The sequence below is a fragment of the Mauremys reevesii genome, unplaced genomic scaffold (assembly GCF_016161935.1).
Source record: "Mauremys reevesii isolate NIE-2019 unplaced genomic scaffold, ASM1616193v1 Contig186, whole genome shotgun sequence".
Taxonomy (NCBI): Eukaryota; Metazoa; Chordata; order Testudines; family Geoemydidae; genus Mauremys; species Mauremys reevesii.
Window position 1 is genome coordinate 18,056 of NW_024100811.1, and position 21,005 is coordinate 39,060.

At 51.2% G+C, this 21,005-nt stretch overlaps 2 non-coding genes across 2 annotated transcripts; one reads left to right on the forward strand and one right to left on the reverse strand.

Annotated features, from left to right (window-relative positions):
* Window positions 1–5,410: 5,410 nt before the first annotated feature.
* On the reverse strand, window positions 5,411–5,483 carry TRNAV-AAC. Its single transcript has one exon. It is a non-coding gene; the product is annotated as a tRNA-Val (tRNA).
* Window positions 5,484–18,763: 13,280 nt separating this feature from the next.
* On the forward strand, window positions 18,764–18,836 carry TRNAV-CAC. Its single transcript has one exon. It is a non-coding gene; the product is annotated as a tRNA-Val (tRNA).
* Window positions 18,837–21,005: the final 2,169 nt, after the last annotated feature.

Sequence of the window (21,005 nt, forward strand, 5' to 3'; positions counted from 1 at the left end):
CATTCAGAGAGGAGAGGAGACAAAAGCAGGAGGGAGGAAGGATAACAGACCTTTTGAGCATAGAAATCACTGCTGCTCCTACAACAGCAGGGACAGGCCACTAGGAGCTGAGAAAAGGAAGCCATCATGTTTCTGTCTGGTTTCAAACCAAGGACTTTTTGCATATTAGGCAAACGTGATAACCACTACTCTACAGAAACTCTTTTACAAGGCTCTGCCCCTCCCTTCATAAGAACAGCCATACTGGGTCAGACCAAAGGTCCATCAGCCCCACATCCTATCTGCCAATAGTGGCCAATGCCAGGTACCCCAGAGGACTGAACCTAACAGGCAATGATCAAGTGATCTCTCTCCTGCCATCCATCTCCACCCTCTGACAAACAGAGGCTAGGGACACCATTCCTTACCCATCCTGGCTAATAGCCATTAATGGACTTAACCTCCATTAATTTATCTGCAAAAAGACCAAGGAGAACATGTGGCACCTTAGAGACTAACAAATTTATTTGAGCATAAGCTTTTGTGGGCTACATCCCACTTCATCGGATGCATGCAGTTAAAAACACAGTAGGAAGATATATATACACACACAGAACGTGAAAAAAATGGTGTTGCCATACACACTATAACGAGAGTGATCAGTTAGCGTGAGCTGTTATCAGCAGGAGAAAAAACCTGATGTTGGGAGGGGAAAAGGAGAAAGGACAAAAGAAGCAAGAGACGAAGAGAAAGGACGGAGGGAGGAAGAAACAAAAAGGACAAACTCTAATGTCCCCAGTGATTCTAAGAGACAAAATCCCAGGTGCAGAATAAAATTCTGCCTCCTTAAGCTCGTGTTTTCCATCCCTAGAATTCAACTGTCACCACATGGATCAGACTGAACAGGTTTCAAACCTCCAGGAGGCTCTTACCTTCTAAACAGGGATGGCTGTTTTCTAGTAAAATCACTAAAAGGGAAGGAGAAAACTCGAAAGAGGTTCCTCCTGGTGCTCACGTCCGTGAACCCGAATACTCTCTCAGTCCTCAAAGAGAGACCTGGAGAAGGAGACTTGCTGGAGCAAAGCCACAGGGGTCTCTGAGGTTTCCCTGGCCCCTCGCTCCGTCCTGCCTGGCTGATGTCAGCATCTCTCTGTGTGGTCACCACCTCCCCACCACCTTGGACCAATAGGCTGAGGTCCTGCCAAAGGCCTTTGTGATGCCACTGCCGCGCCCCTCCCTTGCTGGGCTAATGTCCTGCCCCTGGCCAGGCACTTTGGAGGTTTGAGCTACTCCCTGGGGATCACCCCACTCAAGGAGCATTCGTTCTAGGCAGCAAGCCGGCTAGACAGGGAAACATCAGATGCTGCTCCCAATGCTACACTCAGTTTTTCAGAAATTAGTCGACTTTACGGCCAGAAGAGACCATTAGAGCATATCACAGGCCTCCTGTATGACACAATAGCTACTTTTGGGGCAAACACATTCCAGAAAGGCATCTAGTCTTCATGAAATGACATCAGGAGATGGAGAATCCACCACTTTCCTTGGTAGCTTGTTCCTGTGGTGAATCATCCTCACTGTTGAATATTTGTGCCTTAGTTGTAATATAAATTTGTCTCTTTTCACCTTCCAGCCATTGGGTCTTGTTATGCCTTTCTCTGCTCGATTCAAGAGCCCTTTAATACCCAATCCTTTCTCTCCCTGAAGCACTTCAACACTTCAGTGAAGTCACCTTTCAATCTTCTTTTGATCAGCTAAACAGGTTGAGCTCTTTCAGTAGCTCACTAGAAGGCATTTTTCTCCAGCCCTCAGAACCTTTGGTGGCTCTTTGCTGCCCCAGCAGAGCAGTTTGCAGGGACCACTGGAGTGGTTCATGGAATGGCTGGTGGAGTGGAGCGGCTCAGACTCCCTGCTTGTGAGAGGGGAAGTATTGCGTCCTAGAGGCGCCCGGGGGGGTGGTATGTAATTGTCCCAGGTCACTGGGTGGGAGCTCGAGCCAGTTTTGCATTGTGTTATTGAAACAGAACCCCTAGATACTGAACCCGGCCCTTGTTTCTGCCAACTCAGAGGGGCAGAAGGGTTACAGGAATTTATCACACAACCATCTGCTCCCCAGAGCCCCACGGGGAGAAGCTAGAGAAGGGGGAGTCATTCCTCCCCTGCGCTCCCAGAAGAGCTGCTACGACTCCTTCCTGCCAACAACTCACCCCTGGATCCATCCTCAGCTCCTGGGATCTTCCTGCTCCAAAGGCTCCAGAGGCCTGGCGTGGGGAGGGCGTCACTGACACACAAGGGAGGTTTCTGCAATTGAAGGAAGGAGCAGAAAATGGAGAGGAAAGAAACAGAGAGAAAACGCCTCATCTCTCCCCTCCCCCTCCCAGCAAGACATGTTACCAAGGACCAGCATTAGGTGTAATGGTGCACTGGGCAAAACTTGTACTTTGGCACTTCCCCATCGCCCCTGGAAGATCCCGCTGCCCCTTTACCACCAGCGCCTGCACTCCCGACCCTTGCGCCTCCCCACCCTAACTCTGCCCCTCCTGTGCCTAACCCCTACGCTGTGTCCCCTTTGCCCTTAACTCCTGCACTCCTCCTGTGCCCCAGCCACTGCCTCTCTCCTGCACCCCCTTCACCCCTAACCCCTGCACCTCCTGTGCCACCAGCCACTGCCTCTCTCCTGCACCCCCTTCACCCCTAACCCCTGCGCCCCTCCTGTGCCACCAACCACTGCCCCTCTCCTGCACCCCCTTCACCTAACCCCTGCGCCCCTCCTGTGCCCCCAGCCACTGCCCCTCTCCTGCACCCTTCACTAACCCCTGCACCTCCTGGGCCCATGTGGGGACACTGACCTGTGTGCATGGAGCAGCTGGCATTGCTCCTCCTGGAACGCTGCTCCTCCGGGTACCCCTAGGGGCTGCGGGGTGGGGTGGGCGGGCGGAGGGGGCAAGCAACATCATCCGAGATCCCTGCATCCAGGTCACTTTCCTCAGCCGGGCTGCGTCAGGGAGGGCAGAGAGCAGCAGCTTCTGATGCTCCCCTCACAGCCCAGCCCAGGTGGGGAAAGTGACCAGGGCGCAGGGAGCACATAGTGTTGCTCCTCGCTCCCCCACCCTCTGTGGGGCCACGGAGGAGCATTGGGGCAGGAGAGCAGTGAGCACCTTTGCACGGCCACACGGTGCCCTTTGACCCCTGGAGCCCTGGGCGGCTGCCGGGGCCCCACCTAAGGCCGGCCGGGCTCCCCAGCATGAACACCAGAGACACAGGAGACTGGCCACCCACTGAGCAGAGGTAGCCTGGGCGGCTCGTAATGGAGGCTCGGGGGCTCAGCCTCCCAAACCTTGCGTTGCCAAGGGGACAGTGGGGCCCATGGCTGGGGCCCTGGCCAAATTAGGCCCCCCTGGGAAAGTCTCCCCCATGTGGGCCCCAGGGCTGGAGGAGCTCCCACTCCCTGCTACGGCCTGGGGGCTGCAGCACGGCACAGAGCTTCTCTGGTCTCGGGGCCGCAGCGGGGCCGGGGTAAAGGAGTGACAGGGTGGGGCCAGTGGGGGAAGGGGTGGAGCAGAGGTGACAGTGGATGGGGCCATGGGTGGAAGGGGTGGAAGGGGGCGGAGCCACAGACAGAAGTGGGGGGGGGGCAGGGTTCCGGTGCTGGGGCCCCCGCACTTGTTCTCCCTTTCCCTGGGCTTTGGCATCACTAGCCCCTGCTTAGTGAGTAGGGGTCAGTGGTCCCCAAAATGTGGGGCGTGACTCCTAGGGGGACACAGAGGAAGATTGATGGGGGCACCTCAGGGCCTGAGCCAGCCCCCATGGAGGGCAGGGAGGGAGCCCCACTCAGCCCCAGCTCTTCCCCAACCCCACCCTCAGCCGGGGCCCCGGGCTCCCCGCCCGGCCGCGCCCCCCGGTCCCCAGTCCGCACCCCACGCCCCAGCCAGCAACCGCCCCACACCCCCCCCCCGTTCTCGACCGCGGCTTCCGAGGGGCCACAGCCATGGATACGAGGGCGCAGTGTGAAATGTTTGGGGACCACTGGGTTAGGGTGACGTCCTCAATCACTTCTCTGCCGTCCAATGAAAGCGATTCCTCACCCACCCACCCCTCTGTCAGGACGGCCTAGGTACGTTCTGCTCCCTTCACTCGTACAGGGAGGAGAATAACATTTCATTCCACTCAATCCTAAAGTGATTTGCAACCCACCACCATCCCAAACTGGTCATTTCCCCCATCATGCTGCATAGCTAGGCAGAGTAGGGGTGTCTGTTCAAACACGGCCTGTTCCTGAAGTCTTCCCCCAGCTCCTCACTAGATGTGAGGGGGGAGCTCATTCAGCCCCTGCTTACAGTTAGTATTTAAAAACTCCTTAGTGTCCCTATCTCTGTCGGCCTTAGATTTCTCCTCCTGTACTTTTGCTAACAGCTCAGATGAGGTGGCTGAGTGGTTAAGGTGCTGGACTGCTAATCCATTGTGCTCTGCATGTATAGGTTCAAATCCCATTCTCATTGTCTGCATTTAGTCTTCACCCTCCTTTATAGACAACCATCTCCTCCTTTGGTACAATGACAGATCCAACAATGTTGCTTCTGTTACCCAAAATTGGGCCAGCTAATAAGCTTAGGGAGGACTAATGACCCCCCAGAGTTTGGCAGAAAGCAGCACATTTATTATATTGATAGCTAAGCTCAAAAGAAGGGATGGGGGGGTCACACTCACACTTGCATACTCACGCTCCCAGGACAGGCCTGGCACTGGGGATGTCAGGATTCTGCCAGGTAAGTGTCCCCCAGCGCCGCGATGGACGGTGCGATGAAGGTAAGTCTTCCCGAGGCGCGATGGAATGTAACACAGCGAACAACTGGCCAGGCGGTCAGGGCGAAGGGCATTCACTGGAGGTACAAGCTTGTGGTGACTCCTGAACACAGGGCCCCTTCACCTTTTAAGGACCTGCTCCTCATGGCCTGCAACTGGAGATGACTTGGCTGCATCTGGTGGGTCACACTCCACCTTGGGCAGTGTCCATGCTCTGGGTGTGTGAGTGCTGCCTAATGAGAGTCCCAGACACCTTGTCTATCTAGGAACTCTTCTGCTCTTCCAGCTGTTCAACCAGCCTATTCATCCCCCAAGCATTGCAGGAGGGAGCGGGAGGGGGAGGGGGAAAGCCACTTCACAGGCATTCAGAGAGGGAGAATGCACTGCTTGCATCCGAAGAAGTGGGTGTTCGCTCATGCTGCAAAACGTCTGTTAATCTATAAGGTGCCACAGGATTCTTTGCTGCTTCTACAGAACCAGACTAACACGGCTACCCCTCTGATACAGAGAGGAGAGGAGACAAAAGCAAGGGGAGGGAAGTATAACAGACCTTTTGAGCATAGAAATCACTGCTGCTCCTACAACAGCAGGGACAGGCCACTAGGAGCTGGGAAATAATAAGCCAGCATGTTTCTGCCTGGTTTTGAACCAGGGACCTTTTGCATGTTAGGCAAATGTGATAACCACTACACTACAGAAACTCTGTCATGGGGCTCTGCCCCTCCCTTCATAAGAACATAAGAATGGCCATAGTGGGTCAGACCAAAGGTCCATCAACCCCAGATCCTATCTGCCAACAGTGGCCAATGCCAGGTGCCCCAGAGGGAGTGAACCTAACAGGTAATGATCAAGTGATCTCTCTCCTGCCATCCATCTCCACCCTCTGACAAACAGAGGCTAGGGACACCATTCCTTACCCATCCTGGCTAATAGCCATTAATGGACTTAACCTCCATTAATGTATCTGCAAAAGAACAAGGAGAACATGTGGCACCTTAGAGACTAACAAATGTATTTGAGAATAAGCTTTTGTGGGCTAAAACCCACTTCCTTGGATGCATGCAGTTAAAAATACAGTAGGAATATATATATACACACAGAGAACATGAAAAAAATGGGTGTTGCCATACACACTATAACGAGAGTGATCAGTTAACGTGAGCTGTTATTAGCAGGAGAAAAAAAACCTGGTGTTGGGAGGAACAGGAGAAAGGACAAAGGAAGCAAGAGATGAAGAGAAAGGAGGGAGGGAGGGAGGGATGGAGGAAGAGGTGAAACAAAAAGGACAAACCCTAATATCCCCAGTGATTCTAAGGGACAAAATCCCAGGTGTGCAATAAAATTCTGCCTCCTTAAGTTCGTGTTTTCCACACCCAAAATTCAACTCTCACCAGATGGATCAGACTGAACAGATTTCAAACCCCGAGGAGACTCTTACCTTCTAAACAGGGACGGCTATTTTCTAGTAAAATCACTAAAAGGGAAGGAGAAAACTCGAAAGAGGTTCCTCCTGGTGCTCACGTCAGTGAACCCGAATACTCTCTCAGTCCTGAGAGAGAGACCTGGAGAAGGAGACTTGCTGCAGCAAAGCCGCAGGGGTCTCTGAGGTTTCCCTGGCCCCTCGCCCTGTCCTGCCTGCCTGATGTCAGCATCGCTCTGTGAGGTCACCACCTCCCCACCACCTTTGACCAATAGTCTGAGGTCCTGCCAAAGGCCTTTGTGATGTCACTGCCACACCCCTCCCTTGCTGTGCCAATGTCCTGCCCCTGGCCAGGCACTTTGGAGGTTTGAGCTGCTCCCTGTGGATCACCCCACTCAAGGAGCGTTCGTTCTAGGCAGCAAGCCGGCTAGACAGGAAACATCAGACGCTGCTCCCAATGCTACACTCGGTTTTCAGAAATTAGTCGACTTTATGGCCAGAAGAGACCATTAGAGCATCTAATCTGACCCCCTGCATATCACAGGCTTCCTGTAGGACACCATAGCTACTTTTGGGGCAAACACATTCCAGAAAGGCATCTAGTCTTCATGAAATGACATCAAGAGATGGAGAATCCACCACTTTCCTTGGTAGCTTGTTCCTGTGGTGAATCATCCTCGCTGTTGAATATTTGTGCCTTAGTTGTAATATAAATTTGTCTCTTTTCATCTTCCAGCCATTGGGTCTTGTTATGCCTTTCTTTGCTCGATTAAAGAGCCCTTTAATACCCAATCTTTTCTCTCCCTGAAGGCACTTCAACACTTCAATGAAGTCACCTTTCAATCTTCTTTTGATCAGCTAAACAGGTTGAGCTCTTTCAATAGCTCCCTAGAAGGTATTTTTCTCCAGCCCTCAGAACATTTGGTGGCTCTTTGCTGCCCCAGCAGAGCAGTTTGCAGGGACCACTGGAGTGGTTCATGGAACAGCTGGTGGAGTGGGCGGCTCAGACTCCTGCTTGCGAGAGAAGTATTGCCTCCTAGAGGCGCCGCGAGGTGTTATGTAATTGTTCCAGGTCACTGGGTGGTAGCTCAAGCCAGTTTTGCATTGTGTTGTTGAAACAGAACCGCTAGATACTGAACCCGGCCCTTGTTTCTGCCAACTCAGAGGGCAGAAGGGTTACAGGAATTTATCACACAACCCTCCCTGCTCCCCAGAGCCTGACGGGAGAAGCTAGTGAAGGGGGAGTCATTCCTCCCCTGCGCTCCCAGAAGAGCTGCTACGACTCCTTCCTGCCAGCTGCTCACCCCTGGATCCATCCTCAGCTCCTGGGATCTTTCTGCTCCAGAGGCTCCAGAGGCCTGGGGTGGGGAGGGCGTCACTGCACCGTCTGACACACAAGGGAGGTTTCTGGAATTGAAGGAAGGAGCAGAGAACGGAGAGGAAAGAAACAGAGGGGCCCACGGAGGAGCACTGGGGCAGGGGAGAGCAGTGCGCACCTTTGCACGGCCACACGGTGCCCTTTGAACCCCTGGAGCCCTGGGCGGCTGCCGGGGGCCCCACCCCTAAGGCCGGCCGGGCTCCCCCGCACGAACAGCAGAGACACAGGGAGACTGGCCACCCACTGAGCAGAGGTAGCCTGGGCAGCTTGTAATGGAGGCTCGGGGGGGCTCAGCCTCCCCAAACCTTGCATCACCAAGGGGACAGTGGGGCCCATGACTAGGGGCCCTGGCCAAATTAGGCCCCCCTGGGAAAGTCTCCCCCACGGGGGCCCCAGGGCTGGAGGAGCTCCCACTCCCTGCTACGGCCCGGGGGCTGCAGCAGGGCACAGAGCTTCTCTGGTCTCGGGGCCGCAGCGGGGCAGGGGTAACGGAGTGACAGGGTCGGGCCAGTGGGGGAAGGGGTGGAACAGAGGTGACAGTGGGTGGGGCCGTGGGTGGAAGGTGTGGAAGGGGGCGGAGCCACACTCAGAAGTGGGGGGGGTGGTTCCGGTGCTGGGGACCCCACACTTGTTCTCCCTTTCCCTGGGCTTTGGCATCACTAGCCCCTGCTGAGCGAGTAGGGGTCAGTGGTCCCCAAAATGTGGGGCGTGACTCCTAGGGGAACACAGAGGAAGATTAATGGGGGCACCTCAGGGCCTGAGCCAGCCCCCATGGAGGGCAGGGAGGGAGCCCCACTCAGCCCCACTCTGTCCCAGCTCTCCCCCAACCCCACCCTCCGCTTTGATTTGAATGTAATATTATTATTCTCTTCTGATTTCTGAATTATTTCAGTTCAGTGTTTGTCCTTGTGATGAAGTGGGACTGTTCTTACTGGGGTGCTGTGTGCAGATCTTAAGTATCTAGCAAAGCCAAAGGCCAGCGCATCCGAATGCCTGACACTCTGTCTCCTAGCAACTGATGGCCTGGGCCCCTCCTGCAAAGGTGCCAGGAGAAGGTGTTGGAGACAAAGGGGTCAGGTGACCTCCTGGCCCGGGAAAGAAGCGGAGCAGAGGGGAGGGGCTGGAGGAGGCTGGGCAGACTGGAGCTGGCTGGGGAAGGAAGGGAAGCACAGACAGGGCTCTGATTCCCCAATGGGGGCTGTGGGGCTCCCGGGGCCCCAAGATGGACCTAACAGGGGGGATCCTGTTATCTGTGCCTGCAAGACCTGTGTTGGACTATATTCCTGTTGGCTAAATAAACCTTCTGCTTTACTGGCTGGCTGAGAGTTACTGTGAATCACAGGCAGCTGGGGGTGCGGGGCTCTGACTCCCCCACACTCCATGACAACTGGTGGGAGCAGTGGGATCTACTGCACCCCGTGGATGGCGCTTCCTGCAGTAAGTGACTGGGGAGCAGTAAAAGAAAGGGACGATTTTAGGGGTGATTAACCCCTGGGAGAGTGTGACCAGAGAGAAGGACTTTGCAGTAACAGGGTCCCCCGGGGATCGCAGCGAGCGGTCCCGGGGTGGAGGAGTCTGCAGCTCGACCCTGGCAGAGAGGTGGTGACCTCAAGGACTGGCACACTAGGGGTCCCCCTAGAACCCGTGGGGAGCGGCGAGCACCCTGGCCTGCGAGCGACCAGCAGGAAGATGTTTGCCAAGCGGCACAAGTGCGACCTGGTGGAGCTGTGCAAGCGGAGGGGGCTGCACAGTGGGAAGCTCACCAAAGACCAGCTGATTGCCCAGCTGGAGAGGGGGGATCGTGTGAATGAACCGATCCCTGTCTCTGAGGGAAGCAGCCTGGCAGATGCAGCGCAGACACCAGTGTCTGTCCCTGCTGGGAGTGGTCAGCCGGCCGCTGAGGGCTTCCCGAGACCCCCCATCCCTATGCCTGGGGGGGGGGAGGAGCCCAGCTACCGAGGGCTCAGTGGCCAGCAGGAGATCGTCCCGGCGGAGCTCCCTGTCCCTGGAGCGGATGCGGCTGGAATATGACAGGGAGCTGAGATGGGAAGAGCTTGAGTTAAGGAGGCAAGACCTGAGACAGGAGCGGGAGGAGAAGGAGAAGCAACGTAAACACGAGGAGAGCCAGCGCCAGCAGGAATGGGCGGAGAAGGGGAAGCAGTGTAAACATGAGCTGGACCTGGCCCAGCTGAAACGCAGTGAGGCCCCGGCTGCGGTGAGTGAGGGGGGACCCAAGCCTACACAGAGCTTTGATAAGAGCTTCCTGGCCCGGCGTAAGGAGTGGGAGGACATAGATACCTTCCTGACGGCCTTTGAGAATGCCTGTGAGCTGCACTGGGTTGACCCTGCAGACAGGATCCAGTTTCTCACCCCCTTACTGGACTCCACCGCCGTGGAGGTGTACAGCCGAATGAAAGGGGCGGAGGCAGGGGACTACAACCAGTTCAAACAGGCCCTGCTCCGCGAGTCTGGGCTGACCCCGGAGATGTACCGGAAGGGGTTCCGGAGCCAACATAAGACCCGGGAGATCACATACCTACAACTGGTCAACCGGGCGCAGGGATACGCCCGCAAGTGGACAGCTGGGGCCCAAACTAGAGAGGACCTGCTTGACCTATTCGTACTGGAGCACCTGTATGAGCAGTGCCCATCCGACCTGAGGCGGTGGTTGGTGGACCAGAAGCCCAAGAACCCGTAGCATTCAGGCCAGCTGGCCGACGAGTTTGTGGACAGTTGGGCGGGGATGGCAGCGAGGAGTCTCGAAGGAGCAGGCCTGCCTCAACGCAGAGAAAAAGTCACCATGGGACTGTGACGGAGCGATTCTGGCGGGACCCAACTGAGAGTGCCAAATCAGGTCAATTGCTTAAACAGGGCAGTTACAGCCCTAGGCTGGGGTTTTCCACCTCTAAGGCAAACCAAACCAGCCAGACAAAAGGGACTTTGGTCTCACCCACTGGCTAACCACAAGTCACACAAGCAATTTCCTTAGACACTCCAGTCTCCCAGTATCACCACCAGTGCACTCGTCCTGGGGATGAATGGTTATGAAAACCAACACCCCAATAAAGAAAAAGGTTCTCTCGATCCCAAAGACCAAGCCCCAGACCCAGGTCAATATACACATCAGATCTTACCCACAAATCACGCTGTTGCCAATCCTTTAGAATCTAAAATCTAAAGGTTTATTTACAAAGGGAAAAAGGTAGAGATGAGAGGTAGAATTGGTTAAATGGAATCAATTACATACAGTAATGGCAAAGTTCTTAGTTCAGGCTTGCAGCAGTGCTGGAGTAAACTGCAGGTTCAGATTAAGTCTCTGGAACATCCCCCGCTGGGATGGGTCAACAGTCCTTCGTGCAGAGCTTCAGTTTGTAGCAAAGTCCTTCCAGAGGTCAGAAGCAGGATTGAAGACAAGATGGAGATGATGCATCAGCCTTATATAGACTTTTCCAGGTGTAAGAATCCCTTTGTTCTCACGGTGGAAACTTACAGCCAAAATGGAGTTGCAGTCACATGGACAAGTTTCTGCATACTTTGCTGAGTCACAAGGCGTGTCTGCCTTCTCTCCATGGGTCAATTGTGTAGCTGATGGCCCTTAATGGGCCATCAAGCCAGCTATGCAGGGCTGACATCAGCTTGTCTGGGACACTTCCCAGAGGCAGAGCATAATACAAAATACCGACAGTACAGAGCCAATACTTATAACTTCAACTACAAAATGATACACAGACATACAGACCGCCTAATCATAACCAGCAACCCCTAACCTGGTCTTAGACACCTTAGATGACCCCCTTTACCTAAGGTTTGGTGCCACTACAGGACCTTGGTTGCAACCCATGTTCTATATGGTCCCCATTTATATCAATAACGTCACACCCCCAACGCAAAATTGATGCAGGAAGGGATGACAAAACATCGCTGACTGCATCCCAAGAGCCCCCTTTCCTTGGGTCTGTCTCACTACAGCTAGTGTTGGGCTAGAGGCCGTACCAGTGTATAACCGAAATGGTTTATCAAAATGAATGAATCTTTTTACAAACTCAAGGTATAACTTGGTTAGCTTTTGCAGCATGGTTCCTGTATGTTTCATGTGATCTTGCCAAGAGCTAAAGAAAACAGCTACTTTATCCATACCAGCTTTGGCCAATGTTTTGAACCCAATTAACATTAAACCAATGTAGATACTGATGTTGTTCATAGTACAGGACTTTTGGCATTTAGCCATGAAAGCAATATGGTAGTGTGCCTCAGTTTCCCCTTTCATATAGCACATCAGGTCTGGAATGTATTTTCCCCTGTGAAAAGTTCCAACACTGTTTACATGCATTAACTGTGAAACATCAGTATAGCAAGGCCCTTTAACATAAAGTGTGTTTTCATGTATTTCTTTCAACATGTTTAAGGGACTTTCCAAAAGATTAGGCACATTGTACATTGTTACAGTTCTTGGCAATAGCAACACATTAGTTACAAAATTTAGCATTAGCAATAACAACAAATTGATTGCAAGTGTCCATTTACAAACATGTTTGTCATGCCACACCCTTGGCTCAATACCATTGGAGTTTGGGCCTTTTAGGGTTAACCTGTGGCTTCCCTTTGCAAAATTCAGTTCTCTCTTTCCTTCTTGTCCTGCAGGATTAAACCCTGACTTCTCTTGCTTAACAGAATTCACTGGCTGATGGGGTGGGCCCTCTGTGCTAACAGCTATTAGCAATTCTTTCTTCTCCCTGCCAGCCAAGTAATTTGCATTAACACAGACACTAGCTTTTAACTCTTCAGCTGCTATGGATTTCAAGGCTGGACTTCGTCTTACAGAGACATCACACCAATTCAAAGGGTCTGAGGGTGAGAGCTGGCTTGCTCTCCCCTGCCTCCTCAAGCATTCAGCCATAAAACTGTTCTGCTTTGAAACACCAGTAACTGAATCTGTCCTCAGATCCTGAAGCACAGACTGCTCACTCCCAGAATCAGCCTGGAGACATTCCTGCCCCAACACCATTGTCTCCCCAACAAGCTGGCCGCACACAGCCAGGTGGTTATAGGGCTGCTCAACTTCCTTAACAGCTTCTACTCCACCTGAGACCTTTTCAAAGCTGCCCACACTGGATCTCTCAAAAGGAAAGTCAGTGGATCCATTCACAACCGAAAATTTCTGGCTGTTAGGAACTGAAACTTTCTTGATTAAATCACTTTTACACCCTTCAGTTGCAGTAAACTGCTTGCACAGGCTACCATGAGGATTCCTTTCCCTAGGAGCTTCTCTAAGCAGCAATTCACCCCTCACAGAAATTCTGCCCTTCCCCTCTTCACCTAGGGCTTGCTCTAAAGGAACACTTCCCTGAGCAACCACAGATGCTTTCTGGGTCTCACTTACATTCAGAATCACCTTAGGCCCAACAGGCGGATTTCTACACAATCCCCTTTTAGGCACACCTACAGACTTTCTAGATAACAGGTCAGAAGCAGTCTCCTTCCCTTGGCCATGAACAAGTTCAGGAATCTTTTCCTTCTTGCTACAAGTTGTCAAACTGTCAGTAGGTAACACAATTAAATCACCTTCATGCTCTCCTTGTGCCCTGGCTAGGGTATCACCCTGATCAGACAGAGTTGCAACACCCTTTTCCAACCACACATTAGCAACTGGCAAACTACAAGCACCAGAATTGTCTGTTCTCTGGGATTTTGCTAAGACACTAACTGGATGCAACCTAGTCACAGTGCCATTCTCCCCAGCAGACACAAACTCAGGACCATTCCCTTCCTGGGCTTTAGCTGTATTTACAACCAACTTCGAGACAACTGAATCACCCTCAACCATCACAGGCTGACAGGCACCTTCTGTCTGCTCCACAGACACAGAAGAGCCGGAGACACATTCTCCTTCATCAGACACACAGCTTGGGATCCCATTTCCCTTGTCCCAGCACACAGGGCTGTTCACAGACAACTGCTTGGAGACCGAGGTAGCTCCCTCCATAGGCAAGTCAATACCCCTGACAGAGACAGGCACATTCCCTTCACTGTCACATTTCTCCACACAGGAAACAGGTAAGGGATATGGACACTCATCTTCCACTATCCCTCCCTTCCCAAACTGCTGATTAGACAAAGCCATCAGCTCACAAGGCTGCCTAGGCTCCTCCAAACTTTCCCTACCAGGCACATTGCCACTCCCAACAGATAAGCTGCTGCTCTTTTCACTACACTGAGCTACTTTTAGCAAATCACAGTTACCCATTTCAGGTTTACTTCTACAAGCTGCACTAGCCACCAATCCATTACCCATTACAAATTTACCCTCTCCTTCCTTAGTTAGGGATTTAACCTGAGAAACATTTTCCTCCCCAATGAGATCTTTCTGCTCTTGATTTAACTCCAGATTCACTTCTGAGACATCAGACAGACATTCAGAAACTTCATTCCCAGACACACTGCTTATTTGCACAGACAAACAGCTATTTCCCACCAGGTTAGAATCCCCCTCTCCATAGCCATAGCAAAACGGGTTAAACACAGAGAACTGCCCAGAGTAATACCACATATCAACACAGTTATAAACTGGATTTTCCAGAGGATACAGTCTCTGCCGTTCTTCCACTGCTTTTTTGACTTGGAGCTGGAGTCTAGCAGTTTCTTGTTGCATCTTGTGAGTCTCCTGTTGTATTTTGTGAGTCTCCTCCTCAGCAGCCAGCAGCTCTTTCTTTCTCTCAGCAGCCTTTTTCTTTCTCTTAGCAGCCTCTTTCTCTCTCTCAGCTGCCTCTCTCTTTCTCTCAGCCGCCTCTCTCTCCAGCTGGGCCAAGACTTGCTTCTCTTCCATTCGAATTTTTGCCAGTTCTTGCTCATAATCAAACTGCAGGCTGTCTCTCAAGGCTTGCAGTTTCATTGCTTTTGCTGATGCTTTCTGTCTCATGGTCACTGATCTTTAACCAACCAAACTCTCAATCCCAAAGTTAAAATTTGGATAGTGTGGGGTTCTGACCCAAAGCTTAATTGACCTGGTTCTGTGGATCCTAGCACGACTACGCCACTGTGACGGAGCGATTCTGGCGGGACCCAACTGAGAGTGCCAAATCAGGTCCAATTGCTTAAACAGGGCAGTTACAGCCCTAGGCTGGGGTTTTCCACCTCTAAGGCAAACCAAACCAGCCAGACAAAAGGGACTTTGGTCTCACCCCACTGGCTAACCACAAGTCACACAAGCAATTTCCTTAGACACTCCAGTCTCCCAGTATCACCACCAGTGCACTCGTCCTGGGGATGAATGGTTATGAAAACCAACACCCCAATAAAGAAAAAGGTTCTCTCGATCCCAAAAGACCAAGCCCCAGACCCAGGTCAATATACACATCAGATCTTACCCACAAATCACGCTGTTGCCAATCCTTTAGAATCTAAAATCTAAAGGTTTATTTACAAAGGGAAAAAGGTAGAGATGAGAGGTAGAATTGGTTAAATGGAATCAATTACATACAGTAATGGCAAAGTTCTTAGTTCAGGCTTGCAGCAGTGCTGGAGTAAACTGCAGGTTCAGATTAAGTCTCTGGAACATCCCCCGCTGGGATGGGTCCTCAGTCCCTGGTGTAGAGCTTCAGTTTGTGGCAAAGTCCCTCCAGAGGTCAGAAGCAGGATTGAAGACCAGATGGAGAACCATCACCGGTTCATTCACCTGCACGTCCACCAATGTAATATATGCCATCATATGCCAGCAATGCCCCTCTGCTATGTACATCGGCCAAACTGGACAGTCTCTAAGGAAAAGGATAAATGGACACAAATCAGACATTAGGAATGGCAATATACAAAAACCTGTAGGAGAACACTTCAACCTCCCTGGCCACACAATAGCAGATTTTAAAGTGGCCATCCTCCAGCAAAAAAACTTTAGAACCAGACTCCAGAGAGAAACTGCTGAGCTCCAGTTCATCTGCAAATTTAACACCATCAGTTTAGGACTAAACAAAGACTGTGAATGGCTTGCCAATTACAGAACCAGTTTCTCCTCCCTTGGTTTTCACACCTCAGCTGCTGGAACAGGGCCCCATCCTCCTGATTGATCTAACCTCGTTATCTCTAGCTTGCTTCTTGCTTGCTTATATATACACACCTGCCTGGAAATTTCCACTGCTTGCATCCGAAGAAGTGGGTATTCACCCACAGCTCATGCTGCAAAACATCTGTTAGTCTATAAGGTGCCACAGGATTCTTTGCTACTTCTACAGATGGAGATGATGCATCAGCCTTATATAGACTTTTCCAGGTGTAAGAATCCCTTTGTCCTCAAGGTGGAAACTTACAGCAAAAAAATATGGAGTTTTCAGTCACATGAACAAGTTTCTGCATACTTTGCTGAGTCACAAGGCGTGTCTGCCTTCTCTCCATGGGTCAATTGTGTAGCTGATGGCCCTTTAATGGGCCATCAAGCCAGCTATGCCGGGCTAACATCAGCTTTGTCTGGGACACTTCCCAGAGGCAGAGCATAATACAAAATATAGACAGTATAGAGCCAATACTTTATACTTAAACTACAAAATGATACACAGACATACAGACAGCATAATCATAACCAGCAACCCAGAACCTGGTCTTAGACACCTTATATGACCCCCTTTACTTAGGATTTGGTGCCACCACAGGACCTTGGTTGCAACCCATGTTCTATATGGTTCCCATTTATATCAATAACGTCACACCATAGTCTGGACTTCGGGTCTCGAAAAGAGCTGGCACAATCCATAGACCAGGTTGTTATATAAAATGCACATGGATTTTAACCCTTCACATACAGTAATGGGGAAGTTCTTGGTTCAGGAATAAACTGCAGGTTCAAATCAAGTCTCTGGAGTCCATCCCCCGCTGGGATGGGCCATTCAGTGCTTTGTCTAGAGCTTCAGTTTGTAGCAAAGTCCCTCCAGAGGTATGAAGCAGGATTGAAGACAAGATGGAGATGAGGCATCAGCCTTTTATAGCCTCTTGCCATGTGGTCTTTGCTTTCTTTGTCCCAAGGACACTCTTATCCAGCACGGGGCACAGAAAAACCTTAGAGTTCGTCCATAGGCAGGTCCCTGCAGACCTTGCTGAGTCACAAGGCGTATCTGCCTTCTCTCAGTGGGTCAACTGTAGAGCTGATGGTCCTTAATGGGCCATTAAGCAGGCTAGGCAGAACTGACACCAACTTGTCTGGCTGGGGTGTTCCCTGGAAGCAGAGCACAAGTTTGAAATACGGGCAGCATAGAGCCAATATTCATAACATCAACTACAAAAATGATACACAGTTAGAGATAGCATCATTATAATCAGCCAATCAGAACCTCTCCATAGACCTCTGACACAACAACCTTTCTACAATATTGGCTGCAAATATAGAACAGTGGCCGCAACAGTGATCTATACAGTTACAGATTATGTCAATAACGTCACAGGAGGTGAAACGGCATCAGTGAGACTGATAGTGGAATACTGCCTCCAATTTTGGTGTCTTCATTTGAAAAAGATGTTGTGCAATTTGGAGCTGGGGCAGCAAAGAGCCACCAAATGTTCTGAGGACTGGAGAAAAATGCCTTCTAGTGAGCTATTGAAAGAGCTCAACCTGTTTAGCTGATCAAAAGAAGATTGAAAGGTGACTTCACTGAAGTGTTGAAGTGCCTTAATGGAGAGAAAAGATTGGGTATTAAAGGGCTCTTTAAAATAGCAGAGAAAGGCATAAAAAGACCCAATGGCTGGAAGGTGAAAAGAGACAAATTCATATTACAACTAAGGCACAAATATTCAGCATCGAGGATGATTCACCACAGGAACAAGTTACCAAGGAAAGTGATGGATTCTCCATCTCTTGATGTCATTTCATGAAGACTAGATGCCTTTCTGGAATGTGTTTGCCCCAAAAATAGCTATGGTGTCCTACAGGAGGCCTGTGATATGCAGGGGGTCAGATTAGATGCTCTAATGGTCTCTTCTGGCCATAAAGTCAACTAATTTCTGAAAAACTGAGTGTAGCATTGGGAGCAGCATCTGCTGTTTCCCTGTCTAGCCGGCTTGCTGCCTAGAACGAACGCTCCTTGAGTGGGGTGATCCACAGGGAGTAGCTCAAACCTCCAAAGTGCCTGGCCGGGGCAGAACATTAGCACAGCAAGGGAGGGATGTGGCAGTGACATCACAAAGGCCTTTTGCAGGACCTCAGCCTATTGGTCCAAGGTGGTGGGGAGGTGGTGACCTCACAGAGAGATGCTGACATCAGCCAGGCAGGACAGGGGCGAGGGGCCAGGGAAACCTCAGAGACCCCTGTGGCTTTGCTGCAGCAAGTCTCCTTCTCCAGGTCTCTCTTTGAGGACTGAGAGAGTATTCGGGTTCACGGACGTGAGCGCCAGGAGGAACCTCTTTCGAGTTTTCTCCTTCCCTTTTAGTGATTTTACTAGAAAACAGCCGTCCCTGTTTAGAAGGTAAGAGCCTCCTGGAGGTGTGAAACCTGTTCAGTCTGATCCATCTGGTGAGAGTTGAATTCTAGGCATGGAAAACATGAGCTTAAGGAGGCAGAATTTTATTGCACACCTGGATTTTGTCCCTTAGAATCACTGGGGACATTGGGGTTTGTCCTTTTTGTTTCACCTCTTGCTCCATCCACTGTCTGATCCCTCTTTTCTCTTCGTCTCTTGCTTCCTTTGTCCTTTCTCCTGTTCCCCTCCCAACACCAGGTTTTTTTCTCCTGCTGATAACCGCTCACGTTAACTGATCACTCTTGTTATAGTGTGTATGGCAACACCCATTTTTTTCATGTTCTCTGTGTGTGTATATATATCTTCCTACTGTATTTTTAACTGCATGCATCCGATGAAGTGGGTTTTAGCCCACAAAAGCTTATGCTCAAATACATTTGTTAGTCTTTATGGTGCCACATGTTCTCCTTGTTCTTTTTGCAGATAAATTAATGGAGGTTAAGTGCATTAATGGCTATTAGCCAGGATGGGTAAGGAATGGTGTCCCTAGCCTCTGTTTGTCAGAGGGTAGAGATGGATGGCAGGAGAGAGATCACTTGATCATTACCTGTTAAGTTCAGTCCCTCTGGGGTACCTGGCATTGGCCACTATTGGCAGATAGGATATGGGGATGGATGGACCTTTGGTCTGACCCAGTATGGCCGTTCTTATGTTCTTATGAAGGGAGGGGCAGAGCCCTGCAACAGAGTTTCTGCAGTGTAGTGGTTATCATGTTTGCCTCACACGCAAGAGGTCCCTGGTTCAAAACCAGGCAGAAACATGATGGCTTAGTTCTTCCCAGATCCTAGTGGCCTGTCCCTGCTGTTGTAGGAGCAGCAGTGATTTCTATGCTCAATAGGTCTGTTATACTTCCCCGATTCCCATTTTTGTCTCCTCTCCCTCTCTGAATGCCTGTGAAGTGGCTTTCCCCCTCCCCCTCCCGCTCCCTCCTGGAATGCTTGTGGGATGAAGGGGCTCGTTGAACAGCTGGAAGATCAGAAGAGCTCCTAGATAGACAAGGTGTCTGGGACTCTCATTAGGCAGCACTCGCACACCCAGAGCATGGACACTGCCCAAGGTGGAGTGTGACCCACCAGATGCAGCCAAGTCATCTCCAGTCGCAGGCCATGAGGAGCAGGTCCTTAAAAGTGGAAGGGGCCCTGTGCTCAGGAGTCACTCACAAGCTTGTACCTCCAGTGAATGCCCTTCGCCCCGACCGCCTGGCCAGTGGTTCGCTGCATTGCAGTTCATTCTGCCTCGGGAAGACTTACCTTCATCGCACTGTCCATCGCAGCGCTGTGGGACACTTACTTGGCAGAATCCTGTGCCTGCCTCTTGGCTTCCCAGGGATGGCTACTTGCAGCCCAGGAGAAGAAGGATGGTTCTGGTGAAGAAAGACAAGCAAAGCACTGGGAGGAAATTTGAGTGTGGGCTCTGCGCTGGGGTGGGGTGGGGTGCAGGAGGGTGGTGCAGCTCCCAAAGTGACCGGTACACAACCCTCTGGCAGCAGCTCCTAGATGAGTGGGGCCAGGGATTTCCATGTGCTGCTGTCTGCAGGCGCTGCCTCCAGAGCTCCCATTGGCTACAGTTCCTGGCCAATGGGGCTGCAGAGATGGTGCTCGGGGCAGGGGCAGCACGTGGAGACCTCCCCACCTCAGGGGATGCTGGGACATGCCAGCCACTTCTGGGAGCGGCACGGAGGGACGGATGTAGAGTGGGCAGGAGCCACCTTAGTGCTGCTGGCACATCTCTGCACACCCGTTGGGGAGGAGCAGAGGCCTCCATGTGGTGCCTGGGGTAGGGGCAGAGCACGGAGCTGCCTCCTCCCGGGTCTATTACAGGAGTGGGTGGGTGGGGTCTTTTGGCCTGCAAGGTGCAGCAGGTCGGACTAGATGATCACACTGGTCCCTTCTGACCTTAAAGGCTCTGAGTCTAAAAGGGAGAGGGAAGTAAAGGAATTAAAAAAAAAAAGAAATGAAGCATTGTAATACCAGGATGACTCCAACTGCTCATTATATAGTCCCACCCCTTTCTTCCTCCACTGGGTGTTTAATGACCTGTTGGGATTTGGGATACTGATTCTCTCATTCCATTGATAAGCTGATACAATATGACTGAAATTAAACCAATTCCCAGTGGAGGAATCATCACATCGGCTGGGAATTGAACCGAGGTTAACTGCTTGGAAGGCAGCTATGCTCACCACTATACCACCAATGCATCTGGTGAAACTCTCTAATTTTTCACACTTGGTGTCTGGTCACCTTACTTCTCAGCATGAGGCAAATGTCTCTGTGGTCTCTGCCATTCATCGTGGGGAATTTCCCCACTGATAACAGTTCTTGCTGGGTTGGGGATGGGAGAGAGAAGAGGGGTTTATTCTGTTTCATTCCTCTCCATTTTCTGTTCCTCCCCGTCCCTTCCAGGGTCCTCCCTTCCATTTCAGACTGTGCAGTGACACCCTTCCCGCACCCAGGACTCTCGAGCCTCTGGAGCAGTACGATCCCATGAGATCCTCAGTGACCAAGGGTCTTTTCCAACTTCCAGGAGACCCAGCTTGAATCTAAAGGAAGCTCTGTTCCTTCCTGGGGATCCTCTCTCCCTTCATGGAGATCAAGAGCATGAAGCCTCTGCCTTGCCTCCTGGGTCTGAATTAATGTCCCATTTCCCACTATCTGCTCGAAAGAAACAAATGTTTCTAACCCAGGTGAGCGGCGTTAATTCAGCCGGAATCCTTCACTCACATTCCTTAGGAGATACAGACTCTCTGTGACACAGACTGACTGGGGTTCATCTCTGCATGTCCCCAATGGGGAAGGAAAGACACTGAGGGGGAAGGAAGAAGATGGACAGAAGGAGTCAAATGGGGCTAGACCTGAATAGGACATTTTCTGCCTGTTAAAATGTACTAGACTCTAATTGCTTAAAACAAAACAAAAACCCACCAGCT